Below are 16,974 nucleotides of genomic sequence, written 5' to 3' on the forward strand. Positions count from 1 at the left end.
GCCAGGGCGATAACAAGCACAGAGATATCGTTATGCCCCAATAAGTGCCAACAGCCACCATTTCACTCCTGAGGGAAACAATGGATTTTAGTCAGTAGCATAGAAACTGGTTGCAAGGCAGCAGGGTGACTTGGACAGGTTGGCTGAGTGGAAATATACTTAACATATGCAATAAAAATGTGGGTAAATCTGATGTTATCCACTTTGGTGGCAAAAACAGGAAGGCAGATTACTATCTGATTGGTGGCAGTTTAGGAAATGGGGAAGTGCAACAAAACCTGGGTGTCATGGTGGAACAGTCGCTGAAGTTTGGCATGCAGGTACAGCTGGCGGTGAGGAAAGCTAATGGCATGCTGGCCTTTATAGCAAAATGATTTGAGTATAAGAATAGGGATGTCTTGCTGCAGTTATACAGGGCCTCAGTGAGGCCACACCTTGAGTGTTGTCTGAATTTTGTGCAGTTTTGGTCTCCTAGTTTGAGAAAGGATAATCTTGCTATATTGAGGGTGTACAGCGAAGGTTCACCAGATGAAATCCTGGGATGGCAGGACAGACATATGAAGAAAGATTGGATTGACTGGGCTTGCACTCACTGGAGTTTAGCAGAATGAGAGGGAATCTCATAGAAACATAAAATTGTGATGGGACAGGACAGGGTAGATGTGGAAAGAATGTTTCCGATGTTGGGGACGTGCGGAACTAGGGAGTCACTAGTCACCAAAAATAAAGGCAAGTCATTCAGGACTAAGATGAGGAAGAACTTCTCTCAGAGAGTTGTGAACTTGTGGAATTCTCTCCCACAGAAAGCTGTTGGAGCCAGTTCGTTGGATACATTCAACAGGGAGCTGGACGTAGCCCTTGTGGATAAAGGGATCAAGGGGTATGGAGAGAAAGTGAGACTGGGATACTGAATTGACATGATCATATTGAATGGTAGTGAAGGCTCAAAGAGCCAAATGGCCAACTCATGCACCTATTTTCTATGCTTCTATTAACATTTAAAGGGCCACGTCACATGACCTCATGCTGCTAGACTTTTGTAAAAGCAAATTACTGTGAATGCTGGAATCTGGAACAAAAACAGAAAATACTGGGCAATCACAGCAGGTCTGACTGCATCTGTGGAGAGAGAAAGGAGATAGCGTTTCAAGTCTGTATGACTCTTTGTCAAAGCTAGACTTTTGGATCATTTTAATATTGCATTTCAAGGTTCACAAGTGAGTCTGCTGCTTTAACGTCAACTGGAAAGAGCTCCAGCAGCTCCCGGCTGACAAAGCAGCCAGCCACCATCTCTCAACGCCTCGAAGCCTGGCTTATTTTAAATGCCCCTGAGCATCTCCTGCCATGCAGCACGGTAGCACGGGGGTTATCACATTTGCTTCACAGCTCCAGGGTCCCAGGTTCGATTCCCGGCTTGGGTCAATGTCTGTGTGGAGTCTGCACGTTCTTCCTGTGTCTGTGTGGGTTTCCTCCGGGTGCTCCGGTTTCCTCCCACAGTTCAAAGATGTCCAAGTTAGGTGGATTGGCCGTGATAAATTGCCCTTAGTGTCCAAAAAAGGCTAGGTGGGGTTACTGGGTTACAGGGATAGGATGGAGGCGTGGGCTTAAGTTGGGTGCTCTTTCCAAGAGCCAGTGCATTTTCGATTGGCCGAACGGCCTCCTTCTGCACTGTAATTTCTATGATTCTACGATCTCCTGCCAAGCGGCCTAAGCACAGAAAGCCCATCATTTGTTTCAAGGATTTTTATGTTGTTGCCTCTTACCAAGAACTCATCTGTGCTGAACTCCACCACAAAGGAGACTCCCTCTGAACCACTGACTTTTTGGACTCTGGAAATCATGTGAACTAATATTCATTTCTGAGGTTCTTTTCCGGTTGTTGCCCATAGTTGTAAATCTTCCTCTTTTCTGTCTGCCATAATGTATGTTGCGTTTGTGTGGTTGCGAACAATCCCCACTCACACAGGTTTGAATGTGAATAATCTGACCTTCCGACTTAATCATAATGCGAGTTTGTTGGGTGGTTATTAAATTGGATCACCCATACTGAGGGGTTTGGAAAGTCTGCCACAGCTGACTATAAATTCTCCACCCCCTGTCCGAAACTAGGTAGCTATGGTTTTCACCCAATAAATGGAATAATGGAATACATTGTCCTGTAGTCTTCACTATTTGAAACTGGCATTCAATTGAAACCATGGAGACCAGAAGCTTCTCTGGCCCTCTGAGATCTCAAGGTGGGGATCAATCACTAACCTCCTCATAGGGGCTGGTTTAGCACAGGGCAAAATCACTGGCTTTAAAAGCAGACCAAGGCAAGCCAGCAGCACGGTTCGATTCCCGTATCAGCCTCCCTGAACAGGCGCCGGAATGTGGCAACTAGGGGCTTTCACAGTAGCTTCATTTGAAGCCTACTTGTGACAATATGTGATTTTCATTTCATTTGACCACATTGGCAGGGCTCTTGGCCAATTGATCACACTATGTGGGCTGGTAAAGGGAAATATGGGCACATGGGCGAGATTACAATGTTGACACAATCCAAAGTCAGGTTAGCGCATGAATTAAATGGGTTTGCAAGCAAAGCAAGGATAATAAAAGAAAGACGAGATGGCAAAATTGCTGAACTTGAAAAATGAAAATCACTTATTGTCACGAGTAGGCTTCAATGAAGTTACTGTGAAAAGCCCCTAGTCGCCACATTCCGGTGCCTGTTCGGGGAGGCTGCTACGGGAATTGAACCGCGCTGCTGGCCTGCCTTGGTCTGCTTTAAAAGCCAGCGATTTAGCCCAGTGTGCTAAACCAGCCACTTTAGATAGACAGTGATCAAATACAACGGCTGAGAATACAAACAGGAAAAATCAGAATCCATGGCATGGTAGAGTAAGAAGGACACGGGGAAGAGGCCGAATTGTGTCTCTATCTAGACAATTGGGCAATACCTTTTGCCTAATTGCTCTGTACTATTGCTACGTGATTATAAATACCTCCGTTGTCCCTTATCAATGAAACCATTCATCAATATGGAGCGTCCTACCAATTGCTTACAAGTTTAGTGCAAAAACAGATTCTTCTTAGACAGTGTTCTTTTCTCTCCGGACTGCACAAAATAAAATCACTGCGTTCATTTATTTTTCGATCTCCCATTTACCAGTTTGAGGAATTGCCACAGAAAAGCTATTTGGTGTGGCGGCGAAGGCTGTGTTGCTGTTGCTGCTGGAACTGCAGCAGCGTTAGGACCTGAGGGTCCCGGGAGTTTGCTCCATCTCCAGGATGGAGGAGCTTATCACCAGCGCTGGGCTGCTGCGAACAGTCCCCAGGACCATCAGGAGGCGGAGAAGGCGGATTCTGGCAAGAGATCGCCCTCTGCTACTCCCGTTTGGTGTTGAGATGTTTTGACTCTTAAGTGACTGGACCCGGGCCAGGAGACTGTCAGCAACCCCCCTCCCCCCCCCCTCTCTGTGGCATCAAACCGTACGAAAGCTGGATGAAAACCTCACAATCGTGTGTGATCAGATCAGTGGTGAAGCCCAGCAAAGGAATGGACTAGTTATTTGTTTTTTTTTGTTGTTGTTGAAGAAGGCTAACCCATCAGCTGTACAGCCGTCTGAAGTAAGTAGATATTTGTGTACTGTATTTCCGCTAAATAATGTATTAACATTATTTTCCTTTATGGGCTTTGCTATGGGGCTTTAAATAAAAAATAAAGGTTCCTTCTAAGCTTATTTTTCAATGAGACTTTTTTTTTGCATTTTAGTGTATAGTACAGCAATGAGATCGCTGCACAAGTTATGATGCATTTGCCACCACGATTTGTTGAGATTCTCCTTAATCGTGTTTATTTGTCTGAACTCGCGTTTTTTCCTGGATATTCCAGCTCGCTGTGAGGAACTGTTCGCTGTCCAATCCTTTCTAAAGTTACTGTTGCCTTGGTCTTCCCAGCTGAAGACTGCGGTGTGTCACTTTTTCATGAGCGGTCTCAGAGAGAATCACCATCATTATTAGATTCCAAATTAAACTAGTGAGAAAAAAGATCCACTCACTGACGAGTAACGAGCATGTGTGTATTTGTAAACTTACCCAAGTCCAGAGAGGTGGAAGAAGCAGTTGGCATTGATATAGCGCCTTTCTGGACCTCCCGGAGGCACTTTTCAGATTTACCTTGAAATGCTTTTGAATTGTAGTCACAGTTGTAATGCAGGCAATAATGTTGGCAACGGTTAAGGATTAGGAATTTCGAGTGTATATATAAGGGTTGCTGAAGTATTTTAATTCACAGGATGGGAGTGTCACTGGCTAAGCCAGCATTCTGCTGCCCATCCCTCTTTGCCCCTGTCCTTCTTGAACCGCTGCAGTCCATGTGGTGTAGATACACCCACTGTGCAGTTAGGAAGGAACAGCACAGTGACAATGACACAGACCCAGTGACAGTGAAGGAACGGCAATATTTTTCAAGTCAGGATGGTGTGTGGTTGGGAGGGGAACTTGCAGGTGGTGGTGTTCCCATGTACCCGATACACTGTTCCCTCTAGATGACAGAGATTGCAGGTTTTGAAGGAGCTGAAGAAGCCTTGGGGAGCTGCTGCAGTGCACCTTGTAGATGGACTGTTTCTGCCACTGGGTGTTGGTGGTAAAATGAGTAAATGTTGAAGCTGGTGGATGTGGTGCCAATCAAGCGAGGCTGCTTTGCTTGGGTCGTGTTGAGCTTCTTGAGTGTTGTTGGAGCTGCACTCATCCGGGCAAGTGGGGAGAATTCCATTACACTCCTGATTTGTGCCTTGTAGATATTGGACAGGAGGTGAGTTACTTGCTGCAGATTCCCAGCAACTGACCGGCTCTTGTAGCCACAGTTTTTATATGGCTAGTCCAGTTCAGTTTCTGGTCGATGGTAACCCCCAGGATGTTAATAGTGGCAAATTCAGCGATGGTGATGTCACTGAATGTCAAAGGGTGATGGTTAGATTCTATTTTGTTGGAGATGTTCATTGCCTGGCACTTGTGTGATGCAAACGTTGCATGCCAGTTATCAGTGCAAGTCAGAATGTTGCCCAGGTCTCACTGCATTTGGACATGGACAGTATCTGAGAGTCGGGAATGGTGCTGAACATTTGTACAATCATCAGTGAGCATCCCCACTTCTGACTGTATAGTGGAAGGAAGGTCATTAATGAAGCAGCTGAAGATGGTTGGGCCTAGGACATTATCCTGTAGCAATATCCTGGGAATGAGATGGTAGGCCTCTAACAACCATAACCACTTTCCTTGTGCTTGGATGACTCCAGCCAGCGGAGATCTTTGCTCTAATTTACATTGACTTCAATTTTTCTAGGGCTGCTTGTTAAAAGAAAGACTTGCAATTGTATAGCATTTTCATGATCACTTTTACTGCCAATCAAATACATATTGAAGTGCAGTGACTGTTGTAATGTAGGTAATATGGCAACCAATATGCACACACCCACAAGAATGGCCTCCTTCTGCACTGTAGGGATTCTATGGAAATAGCAACATGGTAATGACCAGATAATCTGACTTCTGATTGTGATTGATGGATAGATATTGACCGGGACATCCCTGCTTTTCTGCAAGATAGTGCCATTGGATGTGTTCACATTCACCCTAAGGGGGTTGATGTAGCCTTGGTTTAGCATTTCACGGGGAAGACGGCACCTCCAACAGTGCAGTGCTCCCTCAGTATTGCACTGGAGTGTCAGCTTTTATTTTTGACCTCAACCTCTGTAATGGTACTTGAACCCAGACCCTTGCAAGTTAAATGTGAGTGATGCGCAATCAATAACTACTGAAACGAGGATGTAGTCCGAATTGAAGGCTTTAATCAACAAGATGTTTTCCCAGCAGCTCGAGTACAGAATGAGGCCGGCTGCTGGGAAACACGGGTTCTTATACCCCGCCTCACTGGGCGGAGCTACCTTACATTCCGACCAATGAAATGCAAACACTTGGGGCCAATGAGCAGCGAGCCTTCTCCACCAATGGTAGCTCACACTCCCAGGTACCGTAGTACCTCTAGTCATACTACCACAGTGAGAATGCTATAAACTGAGGCACCGCTGGTACTCACTACATTCGGTCAAAATCCACCTTGATTGCAAAGTTACTCTCATCTCACTTCTGCAACTTAATGGGTGGGACACTTCATTTCTGAGACTAAGTGTTGATGCAGGGGCAGAATTTGTGGACTTTACCGACAGCAAAACTGGCACCGAACCTGCATCGATTCAGACTGTGGAGGGGCTAGCATCGGCGCCACCCGTGGAACACAATCGATTCCAATGAAAAACAGGGTGGGATTTTCCAGGTCCGTGATTGACACTCGGGAGGCTGACGAGCTGCAGCCGCACATATTACAATCCCACACACACTCAGCCCAGCCAACAAGATGGCACTGGTTGTGATGGAGCGCGCCCTCGACCCCACAGCCCACCTCCTGGCCATCCCCCTGCGTCTACCCCCCCAGCCCTGGAAAAAGCCCCCTGGCAAGTGGTACAACTGTCAGCAAACTATTGGACAGTTTCCGCACCCTCTCTCTCTCCCTCAGCAGCCACGACACCGGTTTCATGATTTTTAAAAGCACAAGTGTACCACGCAGTCGGGAACTCGGCCCATCGGAGGCGGAGAATCGCGGAGGCCACGGAGAATACCGGGTGGGCCTGCTAATGACTTGCAAATGGTGTGTACTGTACATGCATTCCGGATTGACGCCGCTGTCGGGATGATGGAGAATTGTGATTTGGCGCCAAATCGGCACCCATTGTGATTTTGGTCTCGGAACCTATTCTCCGCCCAATCGGGGTTCGCACTTTCAGCGTCGGACAATGGACAATCCCGACCCATATCTAGTCTATCAAACCCCCTACAATTTTAGTCTCCCCACATAACTAAAGTCCTTCATCCCTCGTATTCTGCTGCTAAATCTTCTCTGCACCCTCTGCAAGACTTTGAAATAATTGCGAAAGTATGATGTCAGAAATGAACACATCAATCTCGCTGAGGCCAAATCAGTGATTTCTAGATGCTTAGCATAACTTGTTTGCTTTTGTACTCTATGGGCGGAATTCTCCGACCCCCCACTGTGGCCCGAATTCTCTGCCACCCGGGAATTGGCGGGGGCGGGAATCGTGCCGCGTCGGTCGGCGGGCCCCCCACGGCGATTGTCCAGCCCGCGATGGGCCGAAGTCCCGCCGCTGACAATCCTTTCCTGCCAGCGGGAATCAAAGCACATCTGGTGCCGGCGGGATTGGTGGCGTGGGTGGGCGCTGGGGTCCTGGGTGGGGCACGGGGCGATCTGGCCCCGGGGGGTGCCCCCACGGTGGCCTGGCCCGCGATCGGGGCCCACCGATACGGCAGGCGGGCCTGTACTGTGGGGGCACTCTTTTTCTTCCACCTCTACCATGGTCTCCACCATGGCAGAGGCGGAAGAGACCCCCTCCCCCGCGCATGCGCCAGGATGACGTCAGCAGCCGCTGACACTCCGGCGCATGCGCGGACTTCCGCCGGCCGGCGAAGGCCGTTCGCGCCGGCTGGCGGAGCGGAAACCACTCCGGCGGGGGCCTAGCCCCTAAAGGTGCGGAGAATTCCTTGGGGAGGACCGACGCCAGAGTGGTTATTGCCACTCCACAACGCCGGGACCCCCCGCCCCGCCGTGTAGGGGAGAATCCCGGCCTCTGTCTCTATCTGTGTCCTTTTTAACAGCCTTCTCAACTTGTTTTGTCACCATCCAAAGTTTGTCTATATGACCACCATCATCCTCTCCCCAGGGCCCCTCTTGTACCATTTAGTTGACATTTTTCTCATCATTTTACTGTTCATTACATTTAATCAGCCATGTGTCTGCACTGTATGTTCTATGTTCTATGTTCTACATGCTGGTAACCAAGCCAACAACAAGCCCAGAAGGTAAGATTTTACTTATTTGCCAGGGGCTTGGAAACACTAGAGTCTCTGCAGTTCAGCAGTTGACTGGTATCATAGGTGGAATTTTCTCCTCTGAACATATTTAAGTGTTGGATCCAGTACTGGGTACAGATCCCACATGGGTCAGAGGGATGCCGACACAGGCAATCATGAAATGGCCAATCAGGAATCTGTCTCTGCCTTTGCTGTCCAATTAAGGATAGCGGGTGTGTTTCTCGAGATGGGAGTGCAGAATGTTACAGCCCACTCCAACGGAAAAATCCCATTGTGGGATCAGTGGGAGTGCTGCTGAGCAACCAGGCTGATGGAATGACAGGGAGGCACTGCAACCACCATTTGAGTCCGTGGAGCAGATGAAATGTTAAATGCATCTGGACATTGGCAACATTCACCTTTATGGTTTGATCACCAAAGAGTCAAAACTGCAATACGGGCAGAGAGTAGCCTTGCCATTTACTGCCAGTAAGCAACTTCAACAGCGTCAAAATAAATAGGCTCCAGCTTCCCACTTCTCACCCGCCAAGAGGCTTATGCAAGGTTTGGTGGTAGTGGGGGGGAGGGGGGGGGGGGGGGGGGATGTTGCTCAGGGCTGGAGGGGAGGGGAGTTGAGTTGATCAGAAGGTGTCTGATATGATAGGCTTTGTTGTGTTGAGCTGGGTATCTCCAAGGCTGGTGTGGGATGAGTTGTGGTTGAGTGCTGCCTTCAAGACTCCAGCTATGTTCAAAAATAGGGCCGAATTGCCCTTTGAAGTACATTTATTGGAAGCCAGACAGGCATTTGCTGCCAAAGGGACTCTGCCTCCTGGAAGATAAGATCAGTTCAAAATTGTCAAATCCCAATAAAAATCAATAATATTATGACCAGTAATACTGGAGTTCCATTTTGAGGTAAACAAGATCTATTCAGACAAGCTTTACAGGTCTCTATTGTTTCCAAACTTTATTGGTTTTCTTTTTAGGTGACCTTCGGCAATTTGACACCCCCTTAACCTCCACAGTTGCCTCTGTGGGCTGGTAAGATTCTGACTATGTTCCTTGTGTACAGCCATAAACAACAGTCTTGGGTTCTGAAGTTAGAACAGTTTGCAACCTTCCCCCAAATCCAAGATGCTATTGTTTGCACCCATATCGCCTTGTAGGCTCCTTTAGATGATCACAATGCTTTTAAATTGTAAGGCCTTTCACTTCCTTGTAATCAACAGAGCATTTGCACATCTGTGCCTATTTTCCTGTAATGTGGAGATGCCGGCGTTGGACTGGGGTGAGCACAGTAAGAAGTCTTACAACACCAGGTTAAAGTCCAACAGGTTTGTTTCAAACACGAGCTTTCGGAGCACGGCTCCTTCTTCAGGTGAATGGAAAGGCTTGTTCCAGAAATGTTTATATAGACACAGTCAGAGATGCCCCGGAATGCGAGCACCTGCAGGCAATCAAATCATCAAAGATGCAGAGAGAGAGGTAACTCCAGGTTAAAGAGGTGTGAATTGTCCCAAGCCAGTTCAGTCGGTAGGCCTCTGCAAGTCCAGGCTTGTTGGTGGGGGCCGAATGTAATGCGACATGAATCCCAGATCCCGGTTGAGTCCGCATTCATGCGTGCGGAACTTAGCTATAAGTTTTTGCTCAGCAATTTTGCGTTGTCGCGTCTCCTGAAGGCCTCCGTGTAGAATGCTGACCCGGAGATCAGAGGCTGAATGTCCTTGACTGCTGAAGTGTTCCCCAACTGGAAGGGAACAGTCCTGCCTGTTGATAGTCGCACGATGCCCGTTTATTCGTTGTCGCAGTGTCTGCATGGTCTCGCCAATGTACCACGCTTCGGGACATCCTTTCCTGCAGCGTATGAGGTAGACTACATTGGTCGAGTCGCACGAGTATGCGCCGCGTACCTGGTGGGTGGTGTTTCCACGTGTAATGGTGGTGTCCATGTCGATGATCTGGCATGTCTTGCAGAGATTACCCTGGCAGGGTTTTGTGGTGTTGTGGTTGCTGTTCTGAAGGCTGGGTAATTTGCTGCAAACAATGGTTTGTTTGAGGTTGCGCGGTTGTTTGAAGGCCAGTAGTGGGGGTGTGGGGATGACCTTGGCAAGATGTCCATCCTCGCTGATGATGTGTTGGAGGCTGCGAAGAAGATGTCGTAGTTTCTCCGCCCCAGGAAAGTACTGGACGACGAAGGGTACTCTGTCAGTGGTGTCCCGTGTTTGTCTTCTGAGGAGGTCGGTGCGGTTTTTTGCTGTGGCGCGGTGGAACTGTCGATCAATGAGTCGAGCGCCATATCCCGTTCGTACGAGGGCATCTTTCAGCATCTGTAGGTGTCTGTTGCGCTCCTCCTTGTCTGAGCAGATCCTGTGTATACGGAGGGCTTGTCCATAGGGGATGGCTTCTTTAATGTGTTTCGGGTGAAAGCTGGAGAAGTGGAGCATCGTGAGATTATCTGTGGGCTTGCGGTAAAGCGAGGTGCTGAGGTGACCGTCCTTGATGGAGACGAGTGTGTCCAAGAATGGAACTGAATTTGGAGAATAGTCCATGGTGAGTTTGATGGTGGGATGGAACTTATTGATGTCATCGTGTAGTCGTTTCAGTGATGTCTCGCCGTGGGTCCAAAGGAAAAAAATGTCATCGATGTATCTGGTGTATAGCATCGGTTGAAAGTCCTGTGTGGTGAGGAAGTCCTGTTCAAACTTGTGCATGAAGATGTTGGCATATTGAGGTGCAAATTTGGTCCCCATGGCTGTTCCGTGCGTCTGGATGAAGAATTTGTTGTCGAAGGTGAAGACGTTGTGGTCTAGAATGAAGCGCAACAGACACCTACAGATGCTGAAAGATGCCCTCGTACGAACGGGATATGGCGCTCGACTCATTGATCGACAGTTCCACCGCGCCACAGCAAAAAACCGCACCGACCTCCTAAGAAGACAAACACGGGACACCACTGACAGAGTACCCTTCGTCGTCCAGTACTTTCCTGGGGCGGAGAAACTACGACATCTTCTTCGCAGCCTCCAACACATCATCAGCGAGGATGGACATCTTGCCAAGGTCATCCCCACACCCCCACTACTGGCCTTCAAACAACCGCGCAACCTCAAACAAACCATTGTTTGCAGCAAATTACCCAGCCTTCAGAACAGCAACCACAACACCACAAAACCCTGCCAGGGTAATCTCTGCAAGACATGCCAGATCATCGACATGGACACCACCATTACACGTGGAAACACCACCCACCAGGTACGCGGCGCATACTCGTGCGACTCGACCAATGTAGTCTACCTCATACGCTGCAGGAAAGGATGTCCCGAAGCGTGGTACATTGGCGAGACCATGCAGACACTGCGACAACGAATAAACGGGCATCGTGCGACTATCAACAGGCAGGACTGTTCCCTTCCAGTTGGGGAACACTTCAGCAGTCAAGGACATTCAGCCTCTGATCTCCGGGTCAGCATTCTACAAGGAGGCCTTCAGGAGACGCGACAACGCAAAATTGCTGAGCAAAAACTTATAGCTAAGTTCCGCACGCATGAATGCGGACTCAACCGGGATCTGGGATTCATGTCGCATTACATTCGGCCCCCACCAACAAGCCTGGACTTGCAGAGGCCTACCGACTGAACTGGCTTGGGACAATTCACACCTCTTTAACCTGGAGTTACCTCTCTCTCTGCATCTTTGATGATTTGATTGCCTGCAGGTGCTCGCATTCCGGGGCATCTCTGACTGTGTCTATATAAACATTTCTGGAACAAGCCTTTCCATTCACCTGAAGAAGGAGCCGTGCTCCGAAAGCTCGTGTTTGAAACAAACCTGTTGGACTTTAACCTGGTGTTGTAAGACTTCTTACTATTTTCCTGTAGGCTGCAGGGACTTTATATGGAGCTACAATTGAATGAAGACCTACATAATGATGACTTAGATGACACTGATGACACAAAAGGTGACAAAGAAGATGGAGGTTCCAACATCTATCAGTCGTCAATGCTCTTTAGCAGGAATTCATTGAAGAATGACCGTCATCTTTGCTATCCATAATGCAGTCTGCTATCTCTCTCTGCCATGGTGATTGATGTCAGACTTTGCATTGTACCAACATCCTCCTGTTCCTAAAGTCTTCCTATTGCATTTGCCAGATCTTCCTGCAAGATGAATGGAAGTGGATTAATGTGTGGCCCTTTGAAAGGCTTTGAAGATGCACAAGACAACTTAAGGCAGAAGAAAAAGCAGCACGGTGACACAGTGGTTAGCACTGCTACCTCACCACGCCAGGGACCCGGGTTTAATTCTGGTCTGGGTGACTGTCAGTGTGGAGTTTGCACTTTCTCCCTGTGTCTGCATGTGTATCTTCCGGGTGCTCCGGTTTCCTCCCAATGTCCAAAGATTGACTGTGCTAAATTGTCTAAAAGGTTGGGTGGGGTTAAGGTAGGGTTACTGGGTTAGGATAGGGTGGGGTTCTGGGCCTAGTTAGGGTGCGCTTTCGGAGGGTTGGTACAGACTTAATGGGCCGAATGGCCTCCTTCTGCACTGTAGGAATTCTATGATTTTATGAAATGTAGGCAAGAGGAGGAGATCGTTCTGTGAGCAGCAACAGGTGGTATTGGGAAGCTCCTGTCCAGATCATTGCAGGCTACTGCAAATCAGTTGTTGCAAAATGAACTTGCCCCTAAAGGGAAAAATGTACGCGCATTTCGTTGCTCCAGGACTTGAACATATATTCTAGATCAGGGGTGGGCAAACTACGGCCCGCGGGCCGCATGCGGCCCGCCAAAGGTATTTCTGCGGCCCACCAAGTCATTAAAAAAAAATTAATTAAAAAAAAATTTTTTTTTTTTTTTTTTAAATAAATTTTTTTTTTAAAAGGTTAATGGGGGGGGGGGGGCTTTTGGGTTACTTACTGGTATATGGTGGATACGTTGACTTGAGTAGGGTGATCATTGCTCAGCACAACGTCGAGGGCCGAAGGGCCTGTTCTGTGCTGTACTGTTCTATGTTCTATATGAGGCGCCCAAAATCATAACCGGGTGAAGTAATTATTTTACTTAATATACTATGCGGCCCTTTGTGAATTGTGAATTTCTGAATGTGGCCCTTGCACGGAAAAGTTTGCCCACCCCTGTTCTAGATGGATGTAGTGCAGCATTGAAGGAATGGTGCTTCAGCAGAGGTGTTTTTCTTCAAATGTAATTTTGAACTGAGACCTTGACTGCTCCAGTGATTTGCATAGACATTAAGAATCCATCAGTAGCGAGTTCACTCAGTGTTCTGGCTCACCCACAAACAGCACCATGGAAAAATATCACATAGTCATTCACCTCACCACTGTTAGAAAGACTATTCTATGCTCAGAATGGCTGCTGTACTCTTCATAAGGGCTAGCTGCACTTCAAAGTAATTCATTGTATTTAAATTGTGGGACATTGTGATGTGTAAGGCACATGATATGATTGTGTAGTAGTTATGTTGCTGGATTGGTAATCCTCCAAACCAGAACTCAAACCTTTCGGAAAATGCAAATATGAAATTAGTTTAATAACATAAAGCTGTAATGCCATCAGTAAAAATAACCAAAAGCTGCTGGATGGTAATAAAAGCATACCAATTCACTAAGTTTCCGAAATGAAGAAAATCTGTTAGCATTACCTCATCTGGCCTGTATGTTACTCCTGTCCTGTTTCAATGTAATATATTCATAACTGTATTCTATAATGACTTTGCATGCCACTTAGTGGTATCAAATTACTTAAATGCTGCATCAAAATCTTGGAAGTCCCCATACAACAATACTGTGAGTGGAATCCTATCAACCTCATGATAGGCAGATTTGGAGGTAGGGAGGGAAATTTGGAAATGCCACATTAATAATACAACGACGAATCAGGCTACAGGAGGGAGATAAATCACTTGGTTGCATGGTGTACCGAAAACAACTTCTTTCTAAATGTTGGAAATAACAAGGAACTGATCAACTTCAGGAAGCGTAGCACGACACCCACTCCCGTCTGCATCAATGGCTCTGAAGTAGAGATGATCGATAGCTTCAAGATCCTGGGGGTTACCATCACCAACATTCTGTCCTGGTCCACTCATGTTGATGCAAAAGTCAAGAAAGCCCAACAACATCTCTACTTCCTACAGAAGCTAAAGAAATTTTGCAAATCTCCATTGGCTCTCACAAAGTTCTACAGATGTGCAATAGAGAGCATCTTATCCAGCTGCATCACAGCCTGATATGGCGACTGTTCGGTCCATGACCGCAGGAAACTGCAGACTGTGGTGAACTCAGCCCAACGCATCACACGAGCTTGCCACCTCCACATTGATTCTGTCTACACCTCCGGCTGCCTCAGGAAGGCAGACAGCATTCTCAGAGACCCCTCCCACCCAGGCATTGCCTTCTTCCAGACCCTTCCATCAGGCAGAACAAAGAACAAAGAAAATTACAGCACAGGAACAGGCCCTTCAGCCCTCCCAGCCTGCGCCGATCCAGATCCTTTATCTAAACCTGTCTCCTATTTTCCAAGGTCTACTTCCCTCTGTTCCCGTCCGTTTATATACCTGTCCAGATGCCTCTTAAATTATGCTATCGTGCCCGCCTCTACCACCTCCGCTGGTAAAGCGTTCCAGGCACCCACCACCCTCTGCGTAAAAAACTTTCCACGCACATCTCCCTTAAACTTTCCCCCTCTCACCTTGAAATCGTGACCCCTTGTAACTGACACCCCCACACTTGGGAAAAGCTTGTTGCTATCCACCCTGTCCATACCTTTCATAATTTTGTAGACCTCAATCAGGTCCCCCCTGAACCTCCGTCTTTCCAACGAAAACAATCCTAATCTACTCAACCTTTCTTCATAGCTAGCACCCTCCATACCAGGCAACATGTTGGTGAACCTCCTCTGCACCCTCTCCAAAGCAGCCACATCCTTGTGGTAATGTGGCGACCAGAACTGCACGCAGTATTCCAAATGCGGCCTAACCAAAGTCCTATACAACTGTAACATGACCTACCGACTCTTGTACTCAATACCCCGTCCGATGAAGGCAAGCATGCTGTATGCCTTCTTGACCACTCTACCAACCTGCGTTGCCACCTTCAGGGTACAATGGACCTGAACTCCCAGATCTTTCTGTACATCAATTTTCCCCAAGACCCTTCCATTGACCATATAGTCCGCTCTTGAATTTGATCTTCCAAAATGCATCACCTCGCATTTGCCTGGATTGAACTCCATCTGCCATTTCTCTGCCCAACTCTCCAATCTATCTATATTTTGTTGTATTCTCTGACAGTCCTCCTCGCTATCTGCAACTCCACCAATCTTAGTATCATCTGCAAACTTGCTAATCAGACCATTTATGTAGATCACAAACAACAGTGGTCCGAGCACGGATCCCTGTGGAACACCACTAGTCACCCTTCTCCATTTTGAGATACTCCCTTCCACCACTACTCTCCTGTTGCCCAGCCAGATCTTTATCCATCTAGCTAGTACACCCTGAACCCCATACGACTTCACTTTTTCCATCAACCTGCCATGGGAAACCTTATCAAACGCCTTACTAAAGTCCATGTATATGACATCTACAGCCCTTCCCTCATCAATTAACTTTGTCACTTCCTCAAAGAATTCTATTAGGTTTGTAAGACATGACCTTCCCTGCACAAAACCATGCTGTCTATCACTGATAAGTCTATTTTCTTCCAGATGTGAATAGATCCTATCCCTCAGTATCTTCTCCAACAGTTTGCCTACCACTGACGTCAAGCTCACAGGTCTATAATTCCCTGGATTATCCCTGCTACCCTTCTTAAACAAAGGGACAACATTAGCAATTCTCCAGTCCTCCGGGACCTCACCCATGCTCAAGGATGCTGCAAAGATATCTGATAAGGCCCCAGCTATTTCGACCCTCGCTTCCCTCATTAACCTGGGATAGATCCCATCCGGTCCTGGGGACTTGTCCACCTTTAATGTCTTTTAGAATACCCAAAACTTCCCCCTTCTGTATGACAACTTGACCTAGAGTATTTAAATATCCATCCCGAGCCTCAACATCCGTCTTATCCCTCTCCTTTGTGAATACCGATGCAAAGTACTCATTAAGAATCTCACCCATTTCCTCTGAGTCCACGCATAAATTCCCTCTTTTGTCTTTGAGTGGGCCAGTCATTTCTCTAGTTACCCTCTTGCTCCTTACATACGAATAAAAGGCTTTGGGATTTTCCTTAACCCTGTTAGCCAAAGATATTTCATGACCCCTTTTAGCCCTCTTTATTGCGCGTTTGAGATTCGTCCTTCTTTCCCGATATTCCTCCAAAGCTTCATCAGTTTTGAGTTGCCTCGATCCTATGTATGCTTCCTTTTTCATCTTAGCTAGTCTCACAATTTCACCCGTCATCCATGGTTCCCTAATCTTGCCATTTCTATCTTTCATTTTCACAGGAACGTGTCTGTCCTGCACTCTAATCAACCTTTCCTTAAAAGACTCCCACATTTCAAATGTGGATTTACCCTTAAACAGCTGCTCCCACTCCACATTCCCTAGCTCCTGCTGAATTTTGTTATACTCTGTCTTTCCCCAATTTAGTACTCTTCCTTTCGGACCACTCTTGTCCTTGTCCATGAGTATTCTAAAACTTACGGAATTGTGATCGCTATTCCCAAAGTAATCACCGACTGAAACATCAACCACCTGGCCGGGATCATTCCCCAATACCAGGTCCAGTATGGCCCCTTCCCGAGTTGGACTATTTACATGCTGCTCTAAAAAAACTCTCCTGGATGCTCCTTACAAACTCTGCTCCATCTACGCCTCCAACACTACACGAATCCCATTCAATGTTGGGGAAGTTAAAATCTCCCATCACAACCACCCTATTGCTCCTACATTTTTCTATAATGTCTTCATATTTGTACCTCTACTTCATGCTCAATTTTGGGAGGCCTGTAGTAAAGTCCCAACAATGTTACTGCACCCTTCCTATTTCTCAGCTCCACCCATATTGCCTCAGTGCTCGAATCCTCCGTCGTGCCCTCCTTAATCATA

General features: G+C 47.2%; 1 protein-coding gene across 1 annotated transcript in view; it reads left to right on the plus strand.

The window, feature by feature from the left end:
- Positions 1–3,428: 3,428 nt before the first annotated feature.
- The window catches only part of rab27b (RAB27B, member RAS oncogene family), a 211,585-nt gene continuing 198,039 nt past the window's right edge, over positions 3,429–16,974 (plus strand). The window contains exon 1 of the mRNA XM_038790529.1: positions 3,429–3,612. The gene's annotated coding sequence lies outside the window, so the exon portion shown is untranslated. The remainder of the gene's footprint in view (positions 3,613–16,974) is intronic.

Source organism: Scyliorhinus canicula, chromosome 3, assembly GCF_902713615.1.
Source record: "Scyliorhinus canicula chromosome 3, sScyCan1.1, whole genome shotgun sequence".
Lineage (NCBI taxonomy): Eukaryota > Metazoa > Chordata > Chondrichthyes > Carcharhiniformes > Scyliorhinidae > Scyliorhinus > Scyliorhinus canicula.